Source organism: Pteropus vampyrus, unplaced genomic scaffold (genome assembly GCF_000151845.1).
Source record: "Pteropus vampyrus isolate Shadow unplaced genomic scaffold, Pvam_2.0 Scaffold85, whole genome shotgun sequence".
NCBI lineage: Eukaryota > Metazoa > Chordata > Mammalia > Chiroptera > Pteropodidae > Pteropus > Pteropus vampyrus.
Window position 1 is genome coordinate 5429527 of NW_011888866.1, and position 19210 is coordinate 5448736.

General features: G+C 33.7%; 1 protein-coding gene, 1 non-coding gene and 1 pseudogene across 15 annotated transcripts in view; 1 reads left to right on the plus strand and 2 right to left on the minus strand.

Moving 5' to 3' along the window:
* RNF111 (ring finger protein 111) overlaps positions 1-19210 on the minus strand; it is a 73523-nt gene that overhangs the window by 52411 nt on the left and 1902 nt on the right. The window lies entirely within an intron of this gene.
* On the minus strand, positions 4482-4598 carry LOC111742094 (annotated as a pseudogene).
* Positions 14920-15038, plus strand: LOC111742056. Its single transcript, XR_002781175.1, has one exon. It is a non-coding gene; the product is annotated as a 5S ribosomal RNA (ribosomal RNA).

Consider the following 19210-nt stretch of genomic DNA (forward strand, 5'->3'; position numbering starts at 1 on the left):
GAGCGAAGTATGAGGTAGGATAGGTAAATGTGAGAGTCATGTAAGACAAAGAAATAAGATATAGAAACAGAAATGAAGAAACAAGCCAAGGACAATTGTGAGACCTCTTGATTCGATATCTGGAAGAAACATAAGTCGCTGTCAGAAATAAAGTCAACTGGAAAGAGAATGCAGAAAATATGTTGTGGACAGATTTTTGATTTTGAAATAATAGACAACCAATGGAAATATGCCTATAATTCCAAGTCAGAAAATACAGATTTTAACATTATTTACTTGGAGGAAAATAAAACCACTAGAGTCAATAAATTACTTCCATCAAAGTAAATATAGAGAATAGCTACAAGACTATTGGAGGGTATGCACCATAAGTAAGGCAGCAAGAAAAGAAAAAAGAAAAAACCCTTGGAAACAGTAACAAAATCAGAGAGCAGAAAATCTGAGAAGGCAAAGCCCTGAAAGGTATCTTCCCTATTTATTTATCCCCTCTTGACTTCTCATTTTGACTAACCACTAGTACTCATTCAGTAAAACATCTTAGTACTAGCCAGCTCTATGAATCAGTACTTCTCATTTTTTACATCATTACACACATAGAATATTTTATTTTTTGAGCATTTAGGGTAGATAAGGTGGTTCTCTCTTTCTACAAGATGTCACAGCCCTGGGGTACAAGCCACCCCAAACTCTCTTTTGATGCTTTAAGGGCTAAGGGGATCAGTATCTCCACATACCTGCAATCCAATCATGCTACACTAGCCAGAAAGCTCTGCACTAAACTCCTCATTCCTTTCTTTGTAAACACTCTTCAAACAATAAATTTTTTGCCAATCAAACCACTTGCTTTTGCTTTTAGGCTGCTGCTATGTTCTTTAAATCATCCTAACCACTGCCAAATATTTTTAATTGAAGAATTTTTTTTTTAACTTCAACTAGGCCAATAATAACTACCTGGTAATTCTTTCTTACACCTATTTGTCCATTCCTCATAGTAAAGGACTCAGATATTTATTTCCTCAAGCCCTTTACTCCTTTTACATATTTTCATTCTAAGTAAATGACTAACACTGCTTCTTCAGAGAAAATAGAGGCGATCGATAATAAACTCCAACATCTTCCTTCCCTTTACCCAATCTCTAACTTTTCAATTTATATCAGGATCCAGTCCGTATCAAATATGCCATCCTGTATTGAAAAAGATGTTAGATATAAGCAACCCCCTGCTCAAAAAAGGACAAAGTGGCAACTTTATGCTGTTAAAGCAGCCCAACCAAAAGCCACTATAATGAGTTATTAAGTGTATTAGTATAACTTCATATTCTTTTGTACCTACTCTCCCAACATGGAAGGAATTAAAGAAGGTAGGAAAGGAGGGAAGAAGGGAGGGAGGGCTGATTTACTAAATTAAGAACTGAATCTCCAGAATTGACCAAACTTGAGCCAAAATACCAAATTATGACCTTGAAGCCTTCAACATTGTTCAGAGCAATGCTCAGCAAGCAAGCTAGAACCACAAATTACAGAACACTACGAAATTATGACATTTTGTAATGAATGCTGTTTTCTGCTGGTATCCCACTTGGCCTTAAACATACTTCTACACAAGCAAATATTTATGTTAAAATACGGTATCTTTCATAATTCAGTTACTTATCATTCCCTTGCATAAAATATTCTTCAGGTCTCATCATGTTTTTCAAATAACTCCCCTTCTCTCTTTTGGTAAAGCAGTAATAACTACTGTTCCTTCGAAAGTCAGATTTCCAGCAACTTCAACTCTTGGGAACACAACCTAAAGGAAAATGATTCACTGAAGGGTCAAAATAATTGTCAGAAAGGCCACATGCAGTTCAACACTCAAAGATCATTTTATTTTACATATAATTCTAATAAATTTAGTTGTCTGGATTCTAGGCATAACAGCACTTAATAACAATTAAGAGACAGAAGAACTAAGGCATTTGCCCCAATAACTAAAAAGTCAGCAGTCCATTACTTTGTTGCTTATTATTATGTGAACAGATTCTGAGGGCAACACTGTGCTACATAGCACAGAATAAAAGCTGATGTTCAGAAACATAATTCTGAGCCATCCAGAAACAGATTGTTCTCAGTAAAAATAAAATAAAACACAACATATGTTAGGCATATTTATACTAATTAATAATTCTTAGTTGCTTACCAGGTTAACATGGTAACATGCCAATTGTGACTAACAATATTCTCTGTTTTTATTGAAAATGTACAAGATGAGGTGGAAATTTCAACGGTACAAAAAAATTGCATTTAAATTCATAAAAACTGGTAAAAGAATAAAAATTTAAAGTAGCATACAAAATACTTCCAAAATATAAAACTACATTCCTAATATACAAAGAGTTTCTTCAAATTGATAAAGGAAGAAAACATAGGTGACTTCTATCTTATTTATGTTTCATTTATTTTTCTCTTTATTTTCATTTTGAGAAATTTATAAAGCAAAATAATGAAAAAATTTTTTAAAGGTTCAGGGGTTTTTTTGTTTTTTTAAATCTTGGTTCCTAGTGGGTGCCAATCCTAAAATGTAAAGCTAAATAAAAGTAGGAGAACAAAGACTGAATTACAGAATTTTTAAAAGACAAGAAATTGGTAAGTTCAGAAAACCTTGTAAATATCACTGGCTCTTCCTTCAACTGTTGTGACAAAGACAAACTCTGCTGTTCTGACTCAAACCTTTTCTTAGCACCGCAGTTTCCATTTCAAATCAGGTTTTCCAAGGGAATTCAGCAATAAACTCTTTTTTAGATCCAGGTCCATTTGTTTTCTAAAATGTTTAATCAAGTTTCAAGGCAGAAATACATTTAAAAGTTCCAATTTCCATTACTTGGAACAAATTCCAGCCAAAGTAACTGGAAAGAGGCTCCAACCTCCCTCACTCTTGACCTGCCCTTAAAATTTACAAATTATTTGTAATTGACTTCTTTGATTAAAAACAACAACAACAACAACAATAAAAAACAGAAACAACAAACCAGCATTATGGCAAAGAGAGTTAAGACTGGAATAACAGCAGTTATGGCAAAATAATACTAACATTATTGATGATGATAGTGATGATGATGATGATGGGGAAGAACAGGCTCTAGGAAGTCTGCAATTCCTGTTAGCAGAAGTTCTCAAGTACACCTGTTTGTCCACAGCAAGTCTCCTGTTGATAACCTTTCTTTTTGCAAACAAAGAGAGTTCATTTTTTCTGAGGCTCAGAATAAAACAGAAGAATCTAATGATTCTTCCCTATTTGTCTGCCTCTAAAATATACATTCCTTCTAGCTTTCCAACTTTTCCTTTTTTAAACACTTAGCAGTACTTTTTTAAAGCTGCTTCTCATGACTCTAGAGCAGAAAACAAAGTCAACACACAGATATTATTATCATGTACTATGATACAAATGTGTGATGCTAAAACCTTTCACCATTCATCCAAATATCCAGGTTCAGATCTTCCTGGCATTTTGCATAGGAATTGAAAAGTCAAGTAAAAAGGACTCTATGACTCAGCACTCAGATTCTGATTTTTAATACCCTTCTTCAATATAAGGAACCAGGGCTACTTGGATAAATGGCTGATTCTCGGGCTGTGGCAAAGGAAAGAAAAGATCGGGCTTTTGTTTTTCATGTTCCTGCAGTGATAGAACGAACATAAAAAAACAAAAGGACAGGGCATATCAAAGGGACGCTAGACCCAATCTGAAAGAGCTTGCCATAGACAAAACTATTGTAGCAGCAAAATACATAACACAGTATTAGATTCTAACCCAAAGTATAAATATCCATCAGTCCATATTGATATAAATGATTGAATCAATAAATAAGTAGGAGAGAGACAAATCTTCCTCACAGAATTCCAAACGATTTATGTAGATAACATCCCTCCAGGAGACAGAGGTTAAAAACTCAGTATTCCTTTTAGTGACTTCTTCAAAAGGAAAGACTAAGCAGAGAAGAGTAACTACAGTTACAATGAAGAAATCAGGCCAACACCGACCAAGTGATCAAGGTTAATATCATCAATCACAAGTCATGTTGCTAGCAAGGGAACTCCATCTCTGTGGTATTTTCCCAAAACCCACAATCAAAATGAGAAAAACATTAGGCAAACCAAACTGAGAGACATTCTACAAAAACCTGACAAGCATTCCTCAAAACTGTTAAGGTCATGAAAAACAACAAAAGACTGGCACTGTGAGACCAGAGGAGACCACATCCTCATAATATCTGGAGTTTAGTTAATAGTAACATACTAATTTGGTTTCTTAGCTGTGACAGATGTACAATAGGTAAGATGTTAACAATAGGGGAAACAAGAGAAGAGTATATGGGAATTCAGTGTACTACTTTGCAACTTTTCTGTATATGTAAATCTATTGTAAAATAAAAGCTTCCCCCCTCCCAAAAAAAAAAAAGGGAAGGAGGAACTAGGATAGAGTTTGGTTTGGTTTTTAATGCCTACAGCACCTGGTCTTCCTAGGTAGTTTCCCATCCAAGTACTAACCAGGCCCAACCCTGCTTAGCTTCTGAGATCAGACACTGGGGTTTGTTCAGGGTGGCATGGCCGTAGACCATGGACTGTGACTCCACTGGGATGTGAACCCAGGACCTTGTGTGTGTAAAGCAGACGTGCTAACCGCTACACTATGGAATCACGTCCTAGGATAGGGTTTTATTTGTAAATTTTCCCCAATCCCTAGGGAAGGGAGGAGACAGATGAGTGACAAGGACCTTATTACCCTGCTCTCCAACCTCACCATCCCCTTGCTACTGAAAGTAATATCTGCAAAAATCTTACAATGGACTACCAGCAGAGGGGGAGTGGGAAACTAAAGCTGAGACTACTAAGGGGGAAAAAAGGGCCTAACACCATCTGGTCACTTTACTATGACAGCAAGGCATGTATCTGCATACCCTGGGAAATTATGTATAATTCATGGAATTTCTATAAAGAAATTTTTAAATGGTGTCATCTTTCCAATTATCACCAGGAGTTTGGCAAATAAACATTATTTCTTGGATTAAAATGTTTAGCTATCGTGCATTAATAGCCAATATGTGCACGAAGCATACATGTACCCAAGTGTATATAGTTATGTGTATATGTGTGTTTTTTCAATTTGTTTGACATAAAGAGTAAAAAAATAAAAAAAGGAAAACCTAATATGAAACGAGAACAACTAGGTAGTACTTCAAAGCACTAACAGCTACAGGGTCTTAATCATTACAAACACAATGATCTAAGTGGGAACTAAGACAAAATACTAGAATTAAGCCACTTATTCTTATATAAGACAGGAAATCTTTGGTCCCAACTTTGACAACCTTGGTTTGGTGTTGGACCACAAGAAATAACCTTCAGCTAGAACACATGACAAATTAAGTATCCATGCGTTGTGGAACCAACTGTGTCCCCTCAAAATTTGTTATGTTGAAATCCTGACCCTCATTACCTCTGAATGTGACTATTTATAGGGCCTTTAAAGAGATAATTAAGGCTAATAAGGTGATATGGATGGGCCCTAATTCAATCTAACTGGTGTCTTTTATAAGAGGAAGAAATCTGGACACACACAGAGTCCCAGAGAAAAGACCTTGTGAGGATACAGTAGGAAGCTGGCCATCTGCAAAGCAAGGAGAGAGGCCTCATGAAAAACCAGCCTGCCCACACTTTGTTCTTGGACTAGTCTCTAGAACTGTGAGAAAACAGATTTTTGTTTTTAAGCTACCCAGTCTATGGTATTTTCTATGGCAGACCGAGCAAATTAATACATCATGCAATTAATGTTTCTTGAGTATTTTTTTTAAGGTTTTATTTTACTTTTTGCATCTTAATACACATTATTTACTATTATTGTCATTATTTTTTTTAACATTTTATTTATTTTCCCCCTCCCACCTCCAGTCTGGTAACCACTAGTCCATTGTCCATGTCCATGTCCATGAGGTGAGTATTTTAAATGTGCTAGACTGTCCCAAATATTGCAAATGCAAAGATGAATAAAATATAGACCTGTCCTTAAGAAGTTATAGTTTAGCAGTTAGGGAGACATATCAGTAAGTAATTAAAATACAAGTGTTATGATAGAAGTATGCACTGAAACAAACTGGTATAAATGAAATGTTCACCATATTCTCAAATGACACAAAGCTGAAAAGGGTGACATATAAACTGAATGACAAAATCAGAACCTGAAAATAAAAGCTTAGAATGATTAGCAAAATCACTTAACAAAAACTTTAATAAAGTACTACGACTAAGTTTTCCTTATATACAGATAAAGACATAGGGGAGGAATTTTTTAAAATGTTTTCCACTAAATAATTTGCCTAAAGTCAATAACAGGGTAATATTCAGAGACATCCACTCACAAATGCTTCACGTTGTAATTTTGGTCTAATTCTATAAAAACAGTATACGATAAAATCATCTTTTTTTCGGACTCAAATATCAAAGTTTTCTGGTCTGATTTTATCAAATTTTAAAGACTTCTTCATAAATCATTACCATCCAGTCACTTTTGTAAAAGTAAAATGAAATAAAGTGAATTTTACCAGCACCTTCCCTCACAAGGATTATTTTCTTATAACTCCAAAATTTGAACGAAGAACTTCCCCCAAAACTAATAACATGAAAAGATGTATGACAATAATAACAAAAAGCTCATAAGGAAAACAAATAGAAGTAAACTGCTGTAAATTTCTTATATTGTACATGAAATAGTTTATTATTCCTTGAAGGCAGACTGAAAAGTTAAAGATGCATAGTATAAACCCTAAAGCAACCACAAAACATAAAAAAAAAAAAATAAACAAGTAATTATAACTAATAAGCCAATAGTGGAAATAAAATGTAATGCAAACAAAAAAAAAAAGAAAGAAAGAAAAAGAAAAAGAAAAACTAAAAAAACAAGCCTAAAGGGAGTAGAAGAAAAAAAAAGAACAGAACAGATGGGACAAATAGAAAACAAACAGCAAGATGATAGAGTAAAACCCAACTATATCAAAACAGGGTGCTACTGGCATAAAAATAGAATGGAAAGTCCAGAAATAGACACATACATACCATCAAAGGATTTTCAGCAAGAGTGCCAAGATAATGGAGAAGGAATAGTCTTTTCAACAAATGGTGGCTGAACAACTGGTGAGCCATGCGGAAAAAATCTCTACCTCACACCAGACAGAAAAATTAACTCGAAAAGGATCACAGACTTAAACCTAAAAGCTAAAACTATTAAACTTCTAAAAGAAACATAGCAGAAAACTTATGTGATCATACCATAGACAAAGATCTCATAGGTCACAAAAAGCACTAACCATTTTTTAAAAACCGATAAACTGAACTTTATCAAAATGAAAACCTTCTGCTCTTCAGAGATACAACTAAGAGGAAAAGATAAGCCAGTGAACTAAAGACAAAGAAAATTACAAGTACATGTATTTAATTTATATGTATATATAAGCACCGCACATAACTTGAATCCAGAATATATGTAAAACTCTTACATCTTAATAAGACTCCCAAAAAAGGATGTAAAGTACAGCATAGGGAATATAGTCAATAATGATGTGATAACTATGTGTGGGGCCAGGTGGGTACTACTAGATTTATCAGGGAGATCATTTCTTAAGTTACATAAATATCTAACCAACATGCTATACATCTGAAACTAATATAATATTGAATGTCAACTGTAACTGAAATTTTAAAAAGACAACGCCCCCCAAAATATAGGCAAATGGTTTTTAACATTTCTTACAACATATATACCAATGGTGAATAAGTACATGTCAAAATGCTGGACATCTTTAGTTATCAGGGAAATGCAATTAAAACCACAGTGAGATACAACTGCACACTCAAGTAAAAAGCTAAAACTAAAAAAACCAAAACCACCAGATGTTAACAAGGATGTGGCACAACTGGAATTCCACAAACAACTCTTGGCAACTTCTAATGAAATTGTACATACTTCTAACCTATGATCCAGTAATTACACGCTAGGAATTTAAAACCATTCCTAGGTTTGAAAACAGGTATACAAAAAGATCTGTATATGAATATTCATAGCTTTACTCATAATAACCAAAACTGTGGGGGGAAACCAATCAACAAGTGAATGGACAAATTATGATACATAGATATAATGGATACCAAACAGCAACTGACAACAAGAAAGAACTACTGATACAAGTACTGTAACATTATGGATGAATCTCAAAAACATCCTGCGAGGAAAGAAATCAGATACAAAGTATCTATATGATTCCATTTATATGAAGTTCTAGGACAGGCAAACCTAATTTGAAGTACAAAAAAACAAAAACAATAAAACGAAACAATGGTTGTGCTCTACAATGGAAAGAGGAAAGAGGAAAGGAGAATGGGAGGTGCATGAGGAAACTTTCTGAGGCAACAGTCATGATCTATATACTGATCTATTCATAAGGATTTGAACACATTTGGCAAAACTTAACAAATGGTAGATTTAAAATTTGTGCATGTTATTATATGCAAATTTTACCTTAAAAACAAAGAACTGTAAGCAACTATTCAACTCTAGAACTCCAATATGCTTGACTAATGGATGGTTAAAGGAACAAATGGAGAAATATGTGATAAAGCAAAAATAGCAAATTGTTAATGGCAGAATCTGGGTGATAGGGAGATGGATGTTCACAGTATGATTTTTTTTAAACTTTTATGTTTTAGATTTTTTCATAAGAAAATGCTAAAGTGATCATACCATAAGATAGATAAATGTCAAATCACTAGTACACCTGAAATTAATATAATATTGTATGCCAACTAAACTTTAATAACTATGAAAATGAAATGATAAAGAGAAAACATCTGAAGAAACTAAACACAAAAGAGTAATACTATATAATTCTATTTACATGAAGTTCTAGAACAAACGAAACTAATCTATAATGTTAAAAATCAGATCAGTGGTTTCTTGCAATAACTGGTGGCAAAGGAGCAAGAAAGAACTTTCTAGGGTGATGGAATGTTTTATATCCTGACTGGGGTGTTGGTTACATGAATATATGTATTTGCCAAAACTCACTGTAAAGTAAAATGTGTGGCTTATATTGTATATAAATTAAACCTCAAACTGATTTTTAAAATACGTTCACTGTAGAAAATCTGGAATATACAGAAAAAGCACAGGGAAATTATGTTCCCCCTAATCGCACCATCCAAATAAAACATCACCATCTTTCCTTCTCTTTTGACAAAAGCCATGCCCACTGGAGATAAAAATACATCTTACTGTTTTCCTTAAAGGTAATACGGAAATACTGGTTAAGCCCTGAATTTTGGAACTCCTTTCTGAGGTGACTCAAAATCTACTGACTTAAATCCCTTCAACTCCATCACTGCTGTGAGTCTTTAGCGAGTTACTAACCATTCTGTGCCTAAATTTCTTCATCTGAGAAATGAAAATATTTAGTAGCTCAAAGGGTTGTTATAAATTTTAAGCAAAAAGATGTATGCACATGCAGACTTCTATTACTGTTTTTAAAGATGAAGAATCAATTAGCTTTCAGAAAGCATCCTGGCAAAAAAGTCCACAAACTTCCCCCTCTGAAAATATTTTTTAAACAGGCCCTCAATTCTAATCTAACTTATTTGAGTGAACCTCTTAAAGATCAGACCAAAACCTTGAGTTGTTAAAGACCCAACGCAAAGGATGTGGTAATAAATAAAATAAAACAGAAAACTAGTTTGGAAAGATGGCTGTTGCCTTGAGAATGTAAAACTGCCCAAGGAAACAATTTCTCCTTGAATGAAGTCCAACAAGTTTCAGATAAAAGTTGTTTTTGCTCTGCCTATGTGATTTAGGTCAAAAAATGCAACCTGGAGAACATTAAAGAGTATGTTCTAAAGAATGAGAATAAGAGTCATAGAGAAAAACCAGGAAGTGTTACTGATGTTTTAATGATTGAAGATAAAGGCATACTGAAACTTGGATGGGAGAGAACACCTCTGGATGGAGAGCACACCCATAATGTGAATTTAACTATATGAAAACAAGAAAGTAATAATTTAAACCACGTAGATTATGCTTGCTATTCTGCACAATGATTATATACCCAGAAAGAACACAAAATGATAAAATTTTGCTGTTTTCTAGTTGGTCTTACTTCTCATGTGCCTCTCATATGAGCATCTTGCTGTGCTATCAGCATCTAATGTTTAGAGCTATTCATTTTCTCCATAACATGGTCCATAAACGCAGACTACTACTACACTTCATTTGGTGTTTAACAATGAAAAATGATTTGTTCCAATACTAAAGGAAACACAGGGTGTATTGGACTTTGAGAGACGGTATGTCTATATTTTATATTTAATGGGCAACTTTAGGGATTTCCAAGATTATTCTGATTAAATGACATTTTGGTCTTCCATGGATCTATCTATGTATTAAGACAGTAAAGTGAAAATCTTTGCAACAAGAAACAAAAATAGCAAGCTATTAAACAATTCTAGGATAGTGGTTCACAGAAACCAAGGATTTATTATCCTGTATGCTAATATCAGCTACGCTATTCAACAAACCTTTTTTTTTCCTACCAGTCATTGTTGAAGGTGATAACTAAGATAGTTAAGATGCTATGTTACCCAAAAAATTTCATATTCTAGATAAGTATAGTAATCCTAACCCGAATGTGATATATATAAGTCCAGTCAACACGCATTTACTAATATACGTTTTGGGCAATATTCAGAATTTTGGTCTCAGTACACATCAACTGTGAGTTATTCCAGATAATCAGAAAAAGCAGCAACTGAGTTAGTAAAGATGATGGGAAAGAAAAGAAAAGATATTTTAAACTGAAACTTGTTCTAGGTAAAGTAAGATAATTGAAAAGTCCTAACCTTAAAACGGCTATCCAGAACTGTTATCTATGAGGACAAATATGCATTCGCACTGGAATAAAATGGGTAAGTCCAAGAGTCTAAGAAGAGGGTTTCAGAAAGATCAACCCAGCTATGTCAAACAGGATAAATACAAGTTAAGTTATCCAAACTTTTTCCATCCCAAGCATCTAGGATCAGACCAGAATCTGAAAATGTCACTCAAGTAACAGATATTAATTTTGTAGTAGCTTATTAATATTTTAGAAATTCAATATCACTAATAATCCACTAGCTAACACTTATTACTCATTGTTTTCATTCGATAAATATTTATTGAGAGCCTATTATAAGCTAGGCACTGTTCTAGGCCCTGTGATCAGCCATGAACAGGATAAAGTCTTTGCTCTCGTGGAAATTACATGCAAATAAGGACAAACAAGGCACAAGTAGACAAACTAAAGATTAAATTTTAGAGAGAAATATGTGCTACTAAGGAAATAAAACAAATGGTAATGGCTGACCATCAACAGGCTCCTTGTTAAGCTAAAGCCCTGAATCATGAGATGGAACCAGCTACCAATTGGCCAAGTCACACAGTTCTAGAGGAAGAGCATTCCTGGGAAAGGAAACAGCAAGGAAAGATCATATGGCAGGAATAGGCCTAATGTGAAAGGAACAGAAAGAGGTTTTGGAATGGGCAGAAAGGGAGATGGTATATTCTGGGATCAGAGGTGGTCAAGGGCCAGATCATGTACAGCCTGTAAGGAACTATGTGCCATGTTTTTATTTCATTTTATCTTCACTAAAAACTATTATCTGCAGGGAACTGAAGATTACAGAAGTTTAGTGACTTGCCTAAGGTCTGAAACAAATGTCTGAATCTTAATTCTTATAAAGTTGCTAGTATTGCTCTCTCTTTTTTAAAACTAGTATAGGGGCATTCACATGTTCACTCACAACTTCAGTTCCCATGGCCTTATTTTTATGTAAGATTATTACATTACTCAACTACAACTTCTTGTTTACCATGGAGATTTTCAAAATTTAGCCTCCACAGTGGGAGAATGCTTAAGTTCTAATAAAATGTAGTAGCTGCTACAAGATAAGAAGACCAAATACTATGGAGAAACAGAAGGAAGAGCTATTGATTCTGCAGGAGAAACCTAACAGAAGTTTAAGAGCTGATCCCTAACAGATTTCCTCAGGAGAATAAGAATGAACACATATCAGAGGAATGGCAGGCAGGAAGATGGTTATAAAAATAAAATGGCCAATTTTATTCAGTACTATATGTAGTTCTTTAAAGAAATGCAGAAATTACAACTAAATCCATGAAAATAAATCACATTCTGTAGATGTTCTGTAATAAAAATCATATCAAAATTTTCACTTAATAAGACTACTTCATATTAAAGAACATAGTTGTTAAAGTAGACTTAGGCTTACAAAGTGAACCTATTCACCGCATATAGGAAAAATTTATTTATTCACATATTTAAATATAATTTGACCACGAAGAGTTGGGAAGAGAGCCCAGTTTCATATCAATAATAAAACTTGATCCTGGTAAAACTGTTATATTTATCAAAAGCAAAAGTTCATGTATTTAAACATGGTAAATTATACACATCTATCTCAAATTTCCTTACGATTCCCACTGACAATAAAAGAAAAATGTTTTAATCTACCCCTCCCCCAAAAAAGGGAGCTAGTAGCAAGTAAAAGATAGCAACAAAATCCTACCATCTGACTGACAGCAACTCCAAAAAGAGAAAAAAATGACTAAGACATCAAAACTAATACAAGAACCTTTCCTAAAACTGAAAGACATAGCCCTTGCTACCTTTGTCCTCAGAAACTACCATTCTCATCCACTCCACTCCAGTAACAACTTCTTGGCTATTCCTCCAGCAGGCCAAGCATGCTATTACTATTCGATCTACCCAAAATACTTGTCCCCCAGGATATCCACAAGGCTCTCTCACTCACTTCTTTTAGGTCTAGTTTCCTTAACCATGATGACATTCCTAACCACCTTATATTTAAAAAGCTAATCCTACCCCATATCTTCTTTTTCCAGTTCAGTTAGTTCCAAATCACTTTCTGTAAAGTCTACTTGTTTTCATACTAGAGCTGAGTCTTTGTTTTCATCACTACTATGTGCCCCAGAGCTTAGAACACATAGTTGGCATTCAATAAATACATGCCACATTGCTATTTAAAGTAATCTAAAATTGTGATACAACTATACTGGGAGAAAGGGTGAAGGGAGAAGTGTGAACTCCTTTTCCATAAGCAGTCAAAAGATAGTGCAGTTCTCAAACTCTAATTGTGAACCTCTTTATACACTTAAAAATAACCCAAATAGCTTTGATTACGTGGGTCACAGCTTTTGGATACAATACTAGAAAATAAAGTTAACAAAGACTTAAAATTTATTATTTAAAAACAGCAGTAGTAAACCCATTACATGCTAATATAAGTAATATTTATGAATATATTTTCCCAAAAAATTGAGAAGAGTGGCACTGTTATACATTTTTACTTTTTAATGTCTGGCCTAAGAGAAAACTGGATTCTTTTATCTGCTTCTGTATTCAATCTAGTAAGAAAATCCAGCTCCACTCGAATATGTAGTTGAAAATGGGCAGAATATATCTAATAACCTTTTCAGATAAGTGTGAATATTATTCTTTGATACTATGCTAAAATTTCACAAGTATAATTTTGTAAAGGTTAGCTGTGTTGTGGAATCTGAGACCATATCAATGAAACCTTTTATATAATTTCATTAAAAAACTATCACTCTATCTTGCACCTAAGTAGATCTTTTACCCACAGCATGATTTTGTAATATCGTGCATGGTTCATTTGAAAATAGTTGGCCCACCAAGTTATACATATCTTCCAAACACTGACACATTTCATTAAACAATGGCAAAAAAAAAAACCCCAAAAAAACAAAAAAAATCACATTTGTTAATATCATCATCAATATCGTCAGAAAGGTCTTGAGAAGCTGCTGAGCTCATAATGGCAGATGTTTTCCAAAAGTCTCATTTTTCCTTGAAAGCCTGAATTTTATCTTGGAAATAAATTCAGTTGTTTTCCCTGAAGTGACAGGCTTACTTCATTTATTTTTTATGAAATAGGTACAAATACCCAAGTTTTTTTAAAACTTGAAAAAAGCAACTAGTTTGCTAGTCCAGCTTCAAGTCAATTACAAATATTTTTCTTCAAGACATGCATCATACTTTGGTATGCAGTAGAAGTGCCTTATAACATTCTTCCCATTTCGTCACATGCAATATTAAAAGAAATGTATTCAAGGGTCAAGATTATTAAAATTAACGTTTTACTGCTTCATAAAGGACATTCTTAAATGATACCTTTTCTTTTCCTGCAAATGTGTGGAGATGAAGAATATAATGGCTGTTAGTACAGATTTTTGCCACTGTCTTGCTATGCCCTGCAGGGCCAGCAGTTTTACCCAATACTGTGCTTATACCATCAGTGCAAATGTCAACGTAGTTAAGTAGCAAAGAAGTTGGTATTATTATGAAATTGTTGCAACCTAGCACATCTTCTGAAACATTTGGAGACCCCTCTTAAGAATCCACAGATGATACATTGAAAACTACTGCTCTGCAGATACACATAAAATAGTAAGAGGAGGTACATCACCAGGGAAATAGCAAGGAGACTTAATTTTCCCTGTACACCCTTTGAACCTTGTGAATTCAGTATCCTTTGCATGTATTACTTTTGTCTTAAAAAATTAAATAATTTTTTAAGAAAAAACTGACATCAAAAGTAGCCAAGTAGACATATGAGCATACTATTTAAAAATACAAAGGTAAATACCAGAAAAGAAAATTTTAAGAAAGTATTTCCACCTAGGAAATAGAGCTAGGGGGTTAGGGGAGGTTGCACAGGTACTGCCGTTTTTCAGTAGAAGCCTTTTGGAACTGACTTTTTAAACCATGCACAGATATTAATTGCTTCAAAAATAACCATTCAGTCTACGGCCATGCTACCCTGAACAAGCCTGATCCCGTCTGATCTCGGAAGCTAAGCAGGGTCGGGCCTGGTTAGTACTTGGATGGGAGACCACCTAGGAAGACCAGGTGCTGTAGGCATAAAAAATAAGGGATTGTAAACTGGCAATGTCCTTGACTAAAGTAAATAAACAAACAAACAAATAAATAAAATAACCATTCAAAGATGCTTGGAAAAACTTATACATTAGGTTTAAAAAATAAAGGGAATACTCCTCCACAGGTGAGAGAATGGCTGTGAAATATATCAAGATGTAAAAGTAACTGTGTGGAATAATGTTACCTGTGAGTTTCCACTCATATAGAAATATTATTCTATATTATAATAAAAATTTTTCATTTAAAAAGCGAGTTAAAAAGCAACAATTTCTTTCAGATTAGAATATTTGATGACTTAGTTAAAAACAGTTAAGTATGTAAACCTTAAGTCATTTTAACAATTAAGTAGTTAAACCCTTCCACACTTCCACACATTCACAAAATAAAGTAAAAAAAACCTTTTATTTTTTTCTTCTATTTCATTTGATTACAACTAAGATCAAATCAGAATCACTTCTTTGAAAAATAGAATAAAATAGTTACTTTATGGTAAATAAACTGCTAACTCTTATATAATTATTTCATAAATAAAATCTTCATGGAAATATAAACCCACTATCAAATTCTAATTTAAACTTAGTTTCTCAGAGGATGTCCTGATCCAGGAAAGAAGAGATTATTGCTATATAAAAATAGATAACTCAAAAGCAACTTGGATTCCCCACTTAAAGGAACCAGGGCTCCATGGAGAATGGTTGGTTCCAGGACTAAGACAGAAAGGATCAAGATGAGGTTGGAACATCCTAATGTGCCAGAAAGAAAGGAAATACTAAACAAACAAACAAACAAAACACTAAGAGAGTATGTCAAAAAGACACAGCAGCCAGGGTGAAGAGGCTCCCATTGGACAAATCTGAGACAATTTAATCACAAAAATAAAGGCAGTAATGGATTATAAACCACTGAATAAAATGGGAAGTACGTAAGTCCACACTGATAACAGATGATAAAAGGATGCTTCTTCCTACAACTGAATGTCTACTGATAAGGTAGAAGAGAAGAAGAGTTAGAAAATAGCCATTTTGCAACTATCAAAGTAAAGATCAGTACAGGCAAGAGTCATCAAATGGATGCTAAATCCAGGAGAGAAATTTGGTGAGGATACAGAAGATCTAATTGGAAGCAGGATATGTGCACCATCTTAAAGTTATCCCTGCAGACTGCTTATTAGGTGCAAGGGGAAAAATAATAACTAGATACTGTAAAGAAACCAGACAACACTATGACCATGTAGCTAAAAATTAACATCACCAATGAGGGACAGACCCATGACATGTGTTTCTGTATCATATCCTGAGAGAGATATAAAATCCCTGGCTACAGATGTATAACCTGAACCTAATTATGAGGAAATATCATATACAAATACAAATTGAGGAATATTCTATAAAACATATAGCCTATATTCTTCAAAAACGTTAATGTAATAAAAGACGAAGGCTAAAGCACTATTTTCAGTTTAAAGAAAACTAAGATATGAAAACTAAATACAATTTGCAATCCTGGACTGGCTCCTATGGGGATAATGCTATTAAAAAACAAAAGCTATTATTGGGACAAACTGACAAAACTGGAATAGGGGCTATAGATTAGATAAAGGTACAGTATTATCAATATTAGATTTCTTGCATTTAATAACTGTTCTATAATAACGCAAGAGAAGACATGGAGAATATTTAGAGACGAATGGGCATAATATATGCAATTTACTCTGAAGTGATTCAGAAAAGAGAATGAGAAAGCAAAGGTGACAAAATGTTAAAAATTGATAAGTCTGAGAATAGGATATTTAAGAGTTCTCAGTACTATTTTATATTTTTCTGTATGTCTGAAATTATTTTGAAATAAAAAAATTTAAGTAAAGGCAAATTGGGGTGTAAAAAGATGGTAAAAACAAATGATTTATTCTGATGCCCTATAATACATCCAATAAGTGAAATAAGTACAGCAGTGACTCGGTCTGGCACATAGCTTGCTACATATAAAATTTCTTAAATTTTTAATTTTCTAGAAAAAGAAAAATGTTTTTCAAGTGACCACATAAACAGTAAGATGTAGACCCTGTATACTCTCAGGAAAACACAAAAATCTACACTTTAATGTTAACAGTACACTCTGAGCAGCTCTTCCTCCAATAAACTGTAAGCTTCTCATAGGCAAGCCGAAGGGGCCCGCTCTTTGTTATAACTCAAGCACTGACACAGTGTCTGAAATATGACACTCATATTCGTTGAACAAATGCTAGTATAAATTATTTTAAATACATTTCTAAATACGAACATTTTCAAATCTCACGAAAGCATAGTATTATTAATACTCACATACCTATCACCTCAACCCAACAATTATCAAGATGACACACTACTCTGAAGTATTTTTAAACAAATACCAGACATCTTATTTCTCTTCTTCATTCTTCAGTCTCCCTCTCTTAAAAAATGGGTTTTCATACATAAACATGTCATTATCATCCCCAACAAAATTAACAGTAATTTCTTGATATCATCCAATATCTATCTACATCTAAATTCCCCACCCCCCCCCGCCCAAATGTTTCAAAAAATGCCTTTTTACAATTGGTTTGAGTCAGAATTTAAACAAGGTCAACACATTACATTTGGTTGCTACACATAACATATTTTTAACCTTTCTTTTTTCATTGTCTATCAGCAATTACGAAAAACTAACAGACAAAACAATTTCACTTGTAGATTCTCTGGAATCAAACCCACTTAATGCATTTGCTGTTCTCTTTGTCTGCAGCATTCTTCCCTCAGATTGTCACTATGGCTGGCTGATTCTTTCCAGTCACTGATCACAAATCAAATATTCCCTCTAAAAAGAGGCCCTCTCTAACCACTCAATCCATAGCAGAACTCCGCTTCCATTCATTCTCCTTTACCTGGTCCCATTTTCTTCATGGCACTTAACACTATCTAAAACTATTTTGAAACTATTGTTTCCCCTGGTAGACTGTCCACTCCACAAGGGCAGAGTGTCTTCTTCACTGAAGAACAATTCTAAGAACATGAGACATTCAATAAATACTTACCAAATGACTAATAATGCAGTACCTCTATTTAAAATGTAGCTCAGTAGTATTTGTTTTTAAACATTTGTAGCTCACTCCTCATGTAATGGTTTAAATTGAGTACCTGTAGAAACCTGGGTCAGCTGTTATCAAGAATCTGTGAGCTGCAGGAAAGTAAGAATAGAGGTATATGGCATTCAAATGTAATTCTGGACTTTTACTGAACAGTGATCACAAGTTTCTGAAAGAAAAGTTATTCAGGATGATTTCAAGAGCATCATCAGGTGTAAAACAAAAGTTTTGTTTTTTAGTATCATATGAGAGCTATTAAATCATGAGTAATATCTACAATGGAAAAGAAGCATTACCTGGAACAACAAACATGGCTTCGCCACAGTTTTCTTTTTCTAATATACAGTATATATCATGAAAGAATTTGTACTCAGTACAGAATTTCTTTCTGGAGATTGGATCATGATGAATGCAACAATAGGTACCAAAACATCTCATCAATTAAATTTGGGATGTAGAGAAAACTAGAGTTATCTATCCCACATTTCTCATTTAAAAGATGAGATCTGAAGCCCAGAATGGTTAATAGTAAATTCATAGATTTAATAAATAGCAAGCAAAGCTAGGTCTAAAATCCAGATCTCCTGACTCTAGCCCAATACTTGTTCATAAGATAATATCACCCATAAAATGTTAATGTCAAGTCACAACATACTTTAACACTATCATTTTTATTTTTAGTACTGCCACTTTATTTTCCCTATTAAAGTCAAAACAGGGGCACATACAATTATGCTCTAAGTAAAGTATGGTTGTAGAGGCACTTCTTTGACAAAATACTAAAAGAAATATCTAAAAAAATCTACTTGGTTTGATTCAACGAGTTTTTTATTCTACATTTTACATTTTAAAGTGAAATTAACTATTTAGGATTATCTGCTGACTATTCCTTTGCTTTAGACATGTAAATGTCTATTCTTGTTCTTATTTTAAACATCGGTGTAGCTATTTTTCAATTACCTGTAGAAATAAAGTACTGAAATGAAATTTGTCAAGATGTAACCTCCATTATGATGTATTTTTCACCAAAATGAAATTTTGATTATATCTT